The following is an 11,722-nucleotide window of genomic DNA, read 5'->3' as shown; positions in this document are numbered from 1 at the left end:
CTTCCCAGCCACCCTTCCCACACCGCCCCCACAGGCCTCCCTCCCTCCCCTCCAAAGTCAGAAAAGTTAAAAAACGAGGCAGCCCAAGTCGAGCTTCCCGTGAATGGAACAGATCTGCTCGGGCCTCCCAGAGACAGGGGCCGGGCAGCTCTGACTGGTGGCCTGAGGCCCCTCCCGCTGCCGCTCCAGCCAAAGACAGGCGGGCTGCCTGGTGGTGCCACTGCAGCCTGGGAGCTCATTGGCTGCCCCTCCCGGGGTCACTGCAGTCGGCCTGGCCTAGTCTGCGAGCCGCCACTTGTTAGCTGCAGTTGGCAGAGGCGGTACCAGCCGCCCCCATTTACCCAACCCATCCCCCTGCCCTCAGCTTGCTGTTCAGCCAGCCAGAAGGGGCGGGACAGACTCCCTTCAACTGTTTGCTGCAAAAAAGAGCCTTTGACAAGTATCCCCACCCACTGTCAGGTGGCAGAACCAATATCCCATCCAAGCTCCCAGGATCTGCCAGCTTATCTCCTCATCCCAGGCTGCCCCGAGTCTAGAGAACATAACTGCTCCAAGGAGCATGCATCTCGACCTATAACTTTATCCCCACGCCAAGTTGCCCGGGCAAAGTCACCTGGCTGTCTAGGGCAGGCACACATAGTGCCAAGACTCCCGTAAACAGACTGTTGACAACAGTGTCAGTTCTAGAGCAACTCAGAATCCTTACCAGGTGTCATACCATGTGATTGGGGCAAGTCAGCCCATTTCCCAGAGCAGGAAATGGGCTTGGGGGAGGGAAGACGATAACCAAGGGTCTTCATGCAGCTGTGTATGTCTTTGGGGGGGCGTATGTAGCAAAGCAATCATTCTGCAAACAATTGCTGAAACCTAATTCACTGTCTTCAAGGAGATCAACCCTATTTATGCCGATTAGAGTAACGAGAGACCTGAGTTCAAAAGGGAGGAAAGGCCACACTAAGGAAAATGGGACTTAATCTGAGGGACTTGGGCTGGGGATGAGCTGCTCCTAGAAGCAGGTGCACTAGCTCCCAGCAGTGACAAGGGTGTCCACCCAGGTGTGCAAGGCAACTTCCCTGAGTTGGCATCGCCCCTGAGAGGCAGCATAGACCATTTGTTGGGTGTGGTTGTGGACCCCACAGCCCTGCTGCCTGGGCGGATCCATCAACTGGCCGTGTGACCTTGGGCATGACTCTTACCCTCCCTGTGCTTCAGTGTCCTCCTCTTCAAAATGGGAGTAATAAAACCACCTACCTCGCTGGGTTACTGTGAGAAGTGAAAGGGTTATCACGTAGATAGCACTTAACATGATGTCTGGTACACAGCAAGCTCTGTTGTCCTCAGCTGACAAAGATTAACTGGTTCACCAACTGGGGATCAAGTCCCATTCGAGACCCTGAAACCACAAAGGTGACTGAGATGTGGACTGCCCTGGAGGAATGATGGGGGGGTTGGGGAGGGGGGGTGACAGAGAAACCGGTGTTCAACAGACCCCAGTGGGCAGAGGACTGTGGTAAAAAGAAACCTGGGAGCAAGGCAGGTGCATGCAGCCCTGACTGGCGACTCGTTAGATAAGGGAACTGGCACCTGTGAAGGAGGTGAGAGTGAGGGCAGGGCCGGGGTGGAGTGGGTGCTCTGGCCAGAGGTGACAGTGTGAGCAAAGTCCAGCAGCTGGGAAAGTACGGAAGTGACCGCATTCAGGGAACAATACATAGACCAGGTCCCCAATCTACAACTGTCACCTTGCCAGTCACACCCAGTGGCCTTGGGCAGAGAAAGAACTTCACTGGGAATGAATGAACAAGAGACCCTGTGCTCAGGGAGGCTGACAGGAACTGGCCACCTAAGGCTACCTTTGGGGGAGGTGGGGAAGTGGGGGCAGAGGGGACTGGCAGAGCAGGAGGCCTGGGAGTGGCGTTCACACTCAACCCGCCCCCAAGATTCTCATGGAAGGATGTTTCCCCAGGAAAAGGGCCCGGCCCTCCTGTTCCTTCCATAGCCCCACAGCCATTTGGGTAGGAAGTAAAGGTCCAGAGCCCACACACGTCAAGGGGTGCAAGCAAGGCACTCTCTAGGACCCCCACAGCCCAGCAGCCCTCCCAGAGTCTAAGAGTTGGGGTTTTGCTTGGTAGGAAAGTAGGGAGTCTGACTGCCACACCTTGTCTCCACCCCCACTTCCCCTTCGACAATTTGGTCTAAAAACAGTCCCAGGGAGGGCAGGGCTGCCTTCTGTAGCTTGGACTGTCTGGGCTTTCCCTAGGAGAGGGCAGGGTACAGTTCCCCAGTGGAGCTGGTGCTGCTGAGGGGAAGAGGTCAGGTGCAGGGCCTCGGGGACTCTGGTGGCAGCCCTACTTCCTTAACTAGTTCGTTACCATTTTTCTGATGGACTCAGTGAGGGGTCCACTGGAGGTGCTGGTGGTCTCTTCACAGATGGGGAAATTGGAGGCCAGAGGGACAGAGTGAAGTCCTTTTCCTCGCTCCACATGGCTGGCAGGGCCCTCATGCTCTGACCCCGCTGCCGGCTGCAGCCTCCTGCACCCACCCTTTCCTGACATGTTGCCCTGGTTTCTTCGGTTTCTTCTGGCAGCGGCCTCCCTGCTGCTCCTCCACCCCCACCTCCTCCGGGAGGCCTGCCCATGTTCCCACAGCCTCAGCCTGGCTCCACCCTCACAGTAGTTCTGGAGGTGTTCGTGCAGTTCTTGGATGAAGGCTTTGCACCCTGGAGAGGCAGGGGCCTGTCTGTCTCGTTCAGCGCTGCAGCCCCAGGGCCTGGGTACAGTGGGGCCTCCTTGAACACTGCTAAGGAAGAAAAGGGTCCCATGAGGGCCCAGCCGCCTTTCCGATGGCCACTCGTGATGGCTAACCGTTCGCAGCTTTCTCGGCTTCATCAACCCTGCCCAGAGTAGTGCTGTAGATAGTTTTGCAGGCATAAACCTGCACATAGGACTAGGGACACTTCTCCCAAACCTGAGAGGGTTCAAGGGAGGTGTGCCCATCTGGGGAGAAGGACCAGCACCCAGTAGGAGGAGGTGATCAGTTTCTTGTGGGATAAGCACTGAGGCCTTTTCCCTTTTCCCCACCTCCTGGGGAAAGCAGAGTCCTGCTGAGAATGCCTGTCTCCTCTCCCTAAGTGTGGACCGGTGTACTAGGGGCTGATATGAGAATCATAAACGGTGCTCATCCTCCAGGGAACCCCTGACCCGTCCAAAGCGGTCACCACCCCTGATGAGTAGAAGAGGACACTCTCTCCAGCATTCCGACCTCTGCCAGGTGGCACCACCCACTGCTGGACGCAGACCCAGTTCTGTCCCTTGGCTGCCCCAGTGCTGCCCTGGCCACAGGCCTCAGGGTCACTGCTGGCAGGCTTTGCTACCTGCTGGCCATCAGCCCATGGCCCTGCAGGCTGAGGATGGCATCCTGGACCCTGTATGTCACACAGCCTGCCACTATCACCATTGGACTGCAGGAGCCACACAGGCAGCAACTGTTTCTGGAGCATGCAGGCTATGAGCCCCAGGCTTCAAAGAGCATCCAGGTAGTGCTAGGGCCACTTCTCTTGGGGCGGCGATGGGCCTCGTTCTCCCTGCCCGGCCCCTTCTCAGCACTGAAGCCCTGGGCACAAAATCCTGAGATCAGGTTTCAAGCCTCAGGTATAAGGGACATTGGTATCATTTAATATTTTGTGTTAAAAGTGTAACACTTTTCGTTTGTATCATTTGATGTTTTTCATTATAATTATTATCATCATCCTACAGACCTCACCGATGTAGTCCTTCGTGTCAGCCTCTGTCAACTGTGGGGTGTATAAACGGCTAGCCCCACCGGGGTGGGTTTTGTACAAACAGGTCCCTCCTGGACCTAGCCTCACCCCTGGACTCCAGGACGTGAGCCCACGTCACTGCCAGCCTGGGATTCTTGCGGTGGGGCAGGATTCGGGCCACGGATGGAGTTGCATGACCCACATCTGTTCATAGTATTAGCCCCGGAGCTGGCAGGCCATGACTGTAACACAATTCAGGGAACTGTTGGCTGCACTCAGCTCATGTTTCCAGCCCAGTGGCTGGGAGGGACGCACGCGTGGAAAGGGTGGCAGGGGCCTCTGGTTCACACAGCCAGAGAAGACTGCAGGAGGACAGTACGTCCCTCCAGGGCGCCCCTGATGTCCCTGCAAGCACCGGGGCCTCCAGAGGGCCCTGGAGTGAACCTGGCTCAGCTGCCGGGCCAGTGGTATCCTTCCGGACCTAGTCCTGCAGTGCCAGCTCCTGAGGCCCTGGCCTCCCTTCCTCCCTCTGCCTTCCCTGACCCTCTCTGACTGAAGCAGGGAAAGGGGGCGGGTGGGGTTAACGCTGCCTCTTTGATGTAGCTGGGAAGAATGCTGCCCTAGACCCCCAGGATGAGGAAGAAAGGTTTCTCTTTCCTGCCTTCCTCACAGATGCCCACCTCCTCTTTCTGTCATTGGTACCTGCAGGTACCAGGGATCTAGGGATAAGTTGGCACCGCCTGGGCCTTGGTCAGGTGCTCCAGACTGTGGGTCCAGGAAAAGACCAGGGTGCCTTGGCTAGGTGCCCAACTCCACCACCAACGGGGGGATCTTTAGCCAAAGATCCTAAGGGATCTCCTAAGATCCCTGGGCCCCCCTTCCTCTTCTGTGCAATGGGAATCTCAGACCTGTCCTGCAGGCTGTTGGAGAGGCTGGGGGGCTGGGCATGAGATGAGGTATGGGGAAGTCCTTCACAAGCCCAGAATGCCCCTCAGAATGTTTTGGTCCTTTAACTTCCCTGAGGAGAGATGAGGGTCTATGGCCCCACTGAACTCTGTAACCAGGGCTGAGACAGACCTCAGTGTCTGCAGGAACCAGGAGTTAGAGAATTTGGAGGTTTGTACACTTGATAGACGATGCTAGAAGGCGCTGGGCTTGGTGTCTAATTACTGGGCTATCTGAAAAAAAAGAAAAAGAAAACAAGGAGATCCTTGCCCTTGAGCCACAAATAATAGAGTGGTCAAGATAGCAGGCACCCTGAAGAGGGGTCTCAAACTGTGTCCTCTCAAGCCTTTGGGCCCCCAGGGATGTATAGCCGAGTGGGGGCAGGTGCTCCAGCCCTGCCCGTGTTTCAATCACCCACTGTTATCTCTTTTGTTTAGTGTAATTAGAACTTCGACTGGAAAAGAGGTTACACTACTAAAATAAATATTTGAAAACCAGAGAACTAATCTAACCCCACAATTTTACCAATAAGGAAACTGAGGCCCAGAAAAGAGAAATGGTTTGCCTGAGGCCACCCGGCTCAGTTGTGTCAGAGCTGCTGCCTGGGCCTCAGACCCCTGGTCTGTGGGAAAAGAGCCAACACCCTGAGGATGAGAAGGACAGTGGAAAAGAGGGGCTGCCGCCATCAAGGCCTGGGCCTCAGCCACAGCTCCCCTGACATGACCCCAGAGGCGAGGCCTCAGGGCCAGGAGCCATAGTGTCCCAACGAAGGCAGTCCCAATGCTGGTCTAGGATGGATAGGAGAGCAAAAGCATCCCCTGCCCACTTCCCTGACCAGCTAAGAGCTCAGCCCCAGCAAGGCCTCTCCAAATAACCAACTACCCCAGCCCCAGCTGTCCAGTTTGCCACCCACTGGCCCAAGCACTCCCTCAGATTCCTCACTGCAAGTACCTGAGGCAAGCAGACAGGTGCCCCTCTTCCCAGTTTGCAGTTGGAGACACGAAGTAGGCCTAGAATCAAGCCCTGTGCTTTTGTCGTTATTTCCTGCTACTCTTGGTGTCTCTCCCCAGCGCTCACCAGAGCAGGTAGTTGCCTTCCTCCCCCAACACAAGCTCAGCCCTTACGCTCAACCCCATGTTGACTGGCTCCCCTCCCCCATTGACTTTAGCAAGGATAGGCAGCCCAACCCAGGTGCTTCACAGGTCTCTCAGCCCAGAGTTCCCGGCCTTTCGCACAGCCTAGGCCCAGGCTCTCTCCTGTGGAGTAAACAGAACCATCCCCTGACCTCAGAGAGGTTGGTCCACAGAAAGGCCAGGAAATCCAAATAGGCTCCCACACCTGCCCTTTCCCTAAGATACAGCTACAGCTCAGTACCAGGGAGACCAACCATCATGGCTTATCCAGGAATCTCCTGATTAACACTGGAAGTCCCAGGTTCCAAGAAGCTCCTCAGAGCTGGGCAAACTGGGACAACTGGTCACTCTATTCAGCACACACGCATACCCAGAATCATCATCACTTTCTGTTCCTCCCCCGAACAGGGTCATTCTTTCTGTAACCCTGGTGTCTGCTGAGGATAATCGGTAGTACCACAGACAATCCCTTCGACCTGTCTGGCCCCCTCAGGATTGGGGCCTACCACAGACCCACAGTACCGTCAGAGGCCTGGAGCCTACTCAGAGGTAAGCAGAGGGCCCACAGCCTGTTGGAGGCTCAGTCCTGCCCTAGGCGCTGTGAGATAAATAACAGAGCGAGTCCCAGAAAAGCTTAGTGGGATCCTGGGCCTCAGTCCCAAACCAACTTTATCCTCAAGCTGGGAGGCAGGCCACTTTGGGGTGATTCTAGGTGGGGCAACCCTAGGACTAGAGCCAGGCAGGGCCTGCCTGGGGCCCACTGAGGCTGCCCCTACCTGTCTGAGTTTGAGGTGAGTCATTTCCTTCCTCAGCTGGCATGAGGCTGGAAGGGTAAGGGAGGGGATGGCATCTAAAAATAGCAAGGCCAAGACTTGGAGATACCCAAAGAGCTTCTCCTTGGGCAAGGGAGGAGCCAGCTTCTCATCCGAGCTGACACCACCTATGGCCCCCAGTCACACGCTTGCATTAGGCCGAGGAGGAGTATGACGCTGAGCCAGCCTGCTCCGCCCCTTCTCAGGCTCAGCGTAAGGTGCTGAGATATGAGGAGGCATCTTAAAGGCTGAGACACACAGAGCAGTGTTGGTGAGGTGGGACTTTGAAGACAAGAGAGGCCTCCAGCTGACAGGGCCTGGGGAGGGGCAGGAAGGTACGTGATTCGGAAGGCTTGGCCCTCCCTGGGGCTGGCAGAGGGGACGGGGACTAGATCACCAGCCTGGATTACCCTCTCACATCATTTCCACAGAACCACGATCACTCCCCATCCCCACCCACACAAGGGGACACACAGACACAGACCTCACACTCAGCCTGCCTACGTGAATCATTTCCTCCGAATAAGACTCATCTCCCTGCTAAGTGGGACTCAATTTCCCTGGTCAGCAGCATAGACTGAGGCCCCACTGTGTGCTGGAGCCACACCCTCGGGGCCAAAGAAGCAATGTTCGTGACTATCCCTGGCCTTGGAGACATCTGAAGAGACCCACTCCAGAAAGGGTAGGACAACACCCAGGTCAGAAACACAAGAGGCCGGGAAGGCCCTGTGTAGTGGGACAATCTGGAGTCAGGCAGGCCATGTTAACCCAGCACTGCCACCTTCTAGCCATGTGACCTGAGACAAAATATTTGACCGCTCCCTGCCTCAGTTTCCTCATCTATATAATGGGTGACATCACATGTCAAAGACAACAATCTCCCCATGCAGAGTTCTCTACATCAAAGCTCATGGTATGAGACTATCAACTTTTAAAAACAAAAAGACCTGAAGACTTCAGTATATATTTCTATCCCCAAGACCCGAGACAATCATATTCTACTTGGCCCCCACCTGTGATAGGTAAAGGTGTGGGGCAGTGGGGAGAAAAGAGCTGCATTTCACAATAGCAAAGGCCTATTATAAGCACTTCATATTTACCTCATTTTCTCTTACCCTCACAACAGCCTTATGAAGCAGGCCTTACTACCCTCATTTTACATGTGGAAAAATGGAGGCCCAAAGTTATTAAGTAACTTGCTCGACATCATACAGATAGCATATGATAGAAACGAGATTTGGACCTTCATCTAAGGCAAACTCCTTGTGCATTATGGGATGTAGGCGGGCGTCTGTTATGTCTGGAGTTGGATGAGGATACACTGATCTCTGACTCTTTCAGGAGCAGACCCTTAGACACCAACCTGGGGTGACGAGTTATGCCAAGCCTTTGATTAGGGGCTGCCTTCCTTCTGTCTCCTCTCCTTCACCCTCAGCCCCCACCAGCCATCAGGGCCCCTTCTAGAAACACTGAATATGCTATACCCTCTTTAGGGGTTACCACCTTTACTCCTTACAATAGCCCAGTGAGGGAAATGCCATGACCTCCACTTGACATTAAAGATTGACAGGCCAAAGGGATCATGAACCTGCTGATGTTCACAGAGTTAGGAGAAGGAGAGCCTGGACTGAGCCCTGGCCTCTTGGACTCCTAAGCAGAGGCTCTGTCCCCACACCCCAGCTGTCTGGTGCGTGGCGGTAGGGGGTTCCTCTGCTCTCTCTCCGGTTAATCCTGCTTTCTCTGAGCCTTCCCTGCTCACACTTGCTGGATTACATGCAAAACCCAAACCTTGCATCAGCCAGATGAGCCTGGCTCTAGTAAGAAACTCTTTCTTCTTCTCTGGGCTTTCCCCACTGTTATCTGACTCATCCTCTGCCGGTCCGGGGAGACTGAAGAGAGGAGGTCTCTTATCCCTATAGTACAGATGGAGAGACTGAGGCAGGAAGTGACTTACTCCAATGAGTCAGCAGCCAGAGCTGGCAGGGGCCCAGGCTGGGAGGCCACAGGTATAGCTGGCATGGCCTGGAAAACGTCCTTAGAATGCCACACACTCAGTTAAAGAGTTTTTAATGCTACATGTCGTGTTTCCCCAAAAATAAGACCTAACCTGACCATCAGCTCTAATGCATCTTTTGGAGCAAAAATTAATATAAGACCCGGTATCATATTATATTACATTATATTATATTATATTATATTATATTATATTATATTATATTATATTAATTATAAATACCCATTCTTATATTGTAGTAAAATAAGACCGGTCTTACATTAATTTTTGCTCCAAAAGATGCATTAGAGATGATTGTCCGGCTAGGTCTTATTTTTGGGGAAACACAGTAGTAGGCATAAATATCAAGAGATTTGTGTTCAATGAATGAATGTTGCAGTCCCTGAGTGAAGACATGAGGGATGATGATATTTCAGAAAGGATACATATGATATAGGGAATTGAAACAAAAAAAGGAAAACACCAGAAGCCCAGTCTTGTCCTGTCACAGATTCCCTGAGCCCAGCTGGGGCTGGAAGCTCTCAGTTCTTACCACGATACGAGTCATCATATATAAAACTGAAAGGAACAAACGAACAAGCCAAACAAAGAAATAAAAACTCATAGACACAGACAACAGTTTAGTGGTTACCAGAGAGTAGTGGGGAGGGGTGGTAGAAGATGGTAAAAGGGGGTCAAATACAGGGTGATAAGAGAACTGACTCTGGGTGGTGAACACATAATGCAATATATAGATGATGTATTACAGAATTGTACACTTGAAACCTATATAATTTTAGTAACCAACGTCACCCCAATAAATTTAATAAAAATTTTCAAAAACATAAGTACAAATTGGCAGTTACAAAATAGTCCTGGGGATGTAAAGCATAGCATAAGGAACATAGTTGATAATATTGTAATTATTATGTATGGTGTCCGATAGGTACTAGAGTTACTGGGGGGATCACCTCATAAGTTATATAAAATGTCTAATCACTATTTTGTACACCTGAAACTAATATAATATTGTATGTCAACGGGAATTGAAAATTTTAAAAATTACAACAAATAAATTGAAAAACAAGAATCATCAGGGCTCTCATTTATCGGGTGAGTCCTCATGACCACTGGGGCTTATAGCCATTATCCTGTTTAATCCCTCCTACAACCCAGTGTACTAGCAGCAAGCGGCAGGTGACTTGTCTGAGGCTCAGAGACCTTAAGCGACTTCCTCCAAGAACACCTAGCTCAGCCCGCGTGCCAGCAGACGTGGGACAGCAAATCCGCAGGCCGACTTAGAATAGCTCTCCACATCCAGCGGGGCAGAGGAGCCCCGGCGCGTGCGGCTCCCACGTGGGCCGCCCAGGCGTGTCTGCGGGTTGGCACCAGGCACTCGCGTCTGTCAGTGCCGCGCGGGGGTGGAGGCACAGCGCGGAGCAGAACACAAATCGCCCGAGGACAACGAACCAGGGCAACGGGGAGGCAGAGAGTCTTAGGGCCCGGGGAGCTGCCCGGGCGAGCGCGCGGCGCGGGCCTGGCCTGTGCAGGCGCAGGGAGAATCCCGCGCAGTGCCCTCCCCCGAAACCCTGCGCAGGGGCCGCGAGAGCAGCGGGGCGGCCTCAACCGCGGTGACCCGGTCCTGCCGGGGCCCTCGCCCCACCGCCCAGCGCCCAGCGCCCGCGGACTCGAGCCCCAGCACGTTGCCGGCGACGGCCCCATCCTGGCGTCCGCCCGCTGAGCCGTCCTGCACGTCGTGTCCACAGCGCCCCGGGCGGGCGGGCGGGGACGCCCAGGCTACCCTGGTCGCGGCCTCGGGTCCAGCCCCTGTTCCCTTCCACTCCTCCTCCCTGAGCTGAGGCCCGGGTCACGCTCAGTCCCCAGCGACCCATTAACCCGGCGGCGACTGGAGCCTCTTCCCAGACACCTTTGATGGGTGCCCTTTGCTCCGTCTTCTCTGAGCTGACAAATGAGGGAAATTGAGTGAGCCAGCTCAGCAAGGCAGGAAACTCCTGGCCTCTTTGTTACTCAGGATTTTTCAGCAACTTTTTGGGGGGGAGGTGACGGGGAATTGGGGAGGATACTTCTGGGTGACTTTCTGGAGTGAAGGAGACCGAGGACTAGTGCAGTTCTCCAAGGCTGATCCTAACTGGCCTCTGTCTACCTCCTAAGTCAGACACGGTGCGTGACGCTCGTGAGTGCTCCACAGATTCTTGTTAAAATACATTTCCTTACCTTCCTGCTTTGTGTGGCTGCCAGAAAGAATCCCCAAGTGAAAGGTGGTGGATTTAGGGCTGGAGCTGGAGGCTGACATTTGGGGCCTTAGGTGCTGCCTTTGGTATGGGATTGCTGTGTCTCTTGGGCAAATCCCTTGACCTCTCTGGGCTGCATTTCTATGGAGGAGTCAGTAATAAGGTAACCTGCCAGCCCTTAAGGCTCAGAACAGGCTTTGAACTTCTGGCAAGCAGGAGAAAACACCTTCCACAGGAAGCAGAGAGTTCCTCTTGAACCTTGATATTCTCCTGGGTCTTTCAAGGATGGAGCCACAGTGTTCTGTGTCTAGACTGAGTGTAATGAGTGGCTCCCTGTTGCCCATAGAATCAAGTCCAAATTCCTGGGCTTGGCATTTGAGGCTTTCTGACGTTGATTCTGTCCTGCTTATCTAGCCTGATCCCCAACTGCACACCTACACTGTAGCCTTAGGAGGAGTCTCAGACTTCCCCAGACACACCACACAGTGTTCATATTTCTATGCCCTTGCTCATGCTGTTCCCTCTGCCCAGAATGCTGTTCCCTACACGTTTTGAATGATTGGCTCCTTCTCATATAGCTCTTCACTTAAATGGCAGCACCAGTGACATTTGAGACCAGGAAGGTCTTTCCCAGGTACCCAAGTCTAAAGCAGGGGAACTGTTGGTCCCTCTCAGAGCTTCTTGTTCCTTCCCTCCTCAGCTGTCCCTGCATCTTGGGAGAAGTTTGTCTCTCCACTGGAGTGGAAGGCCTGAGGGAGAGACCATGTCCATTTTCTTCACCTCCATATACCGAGCACTTACCAAGGTGCCTGGCACATAGAAAGCGCTTA

The sequence above is a fragment of the Rhinolophus hipposideros genome (genome assembly GCF_964194185.1).
Source record: "Rhinolophus hipposideros genome assembly, chromosome: 15".
NCBI lineage: Eukaryota > Metazoa > Chordata > Mammalia > Chiroptera > Rhinolophidae > Rhinolophus > Rhinolophus hipposideros.
Note: the sequence above shows the minus strand (reverse complement) of the source record.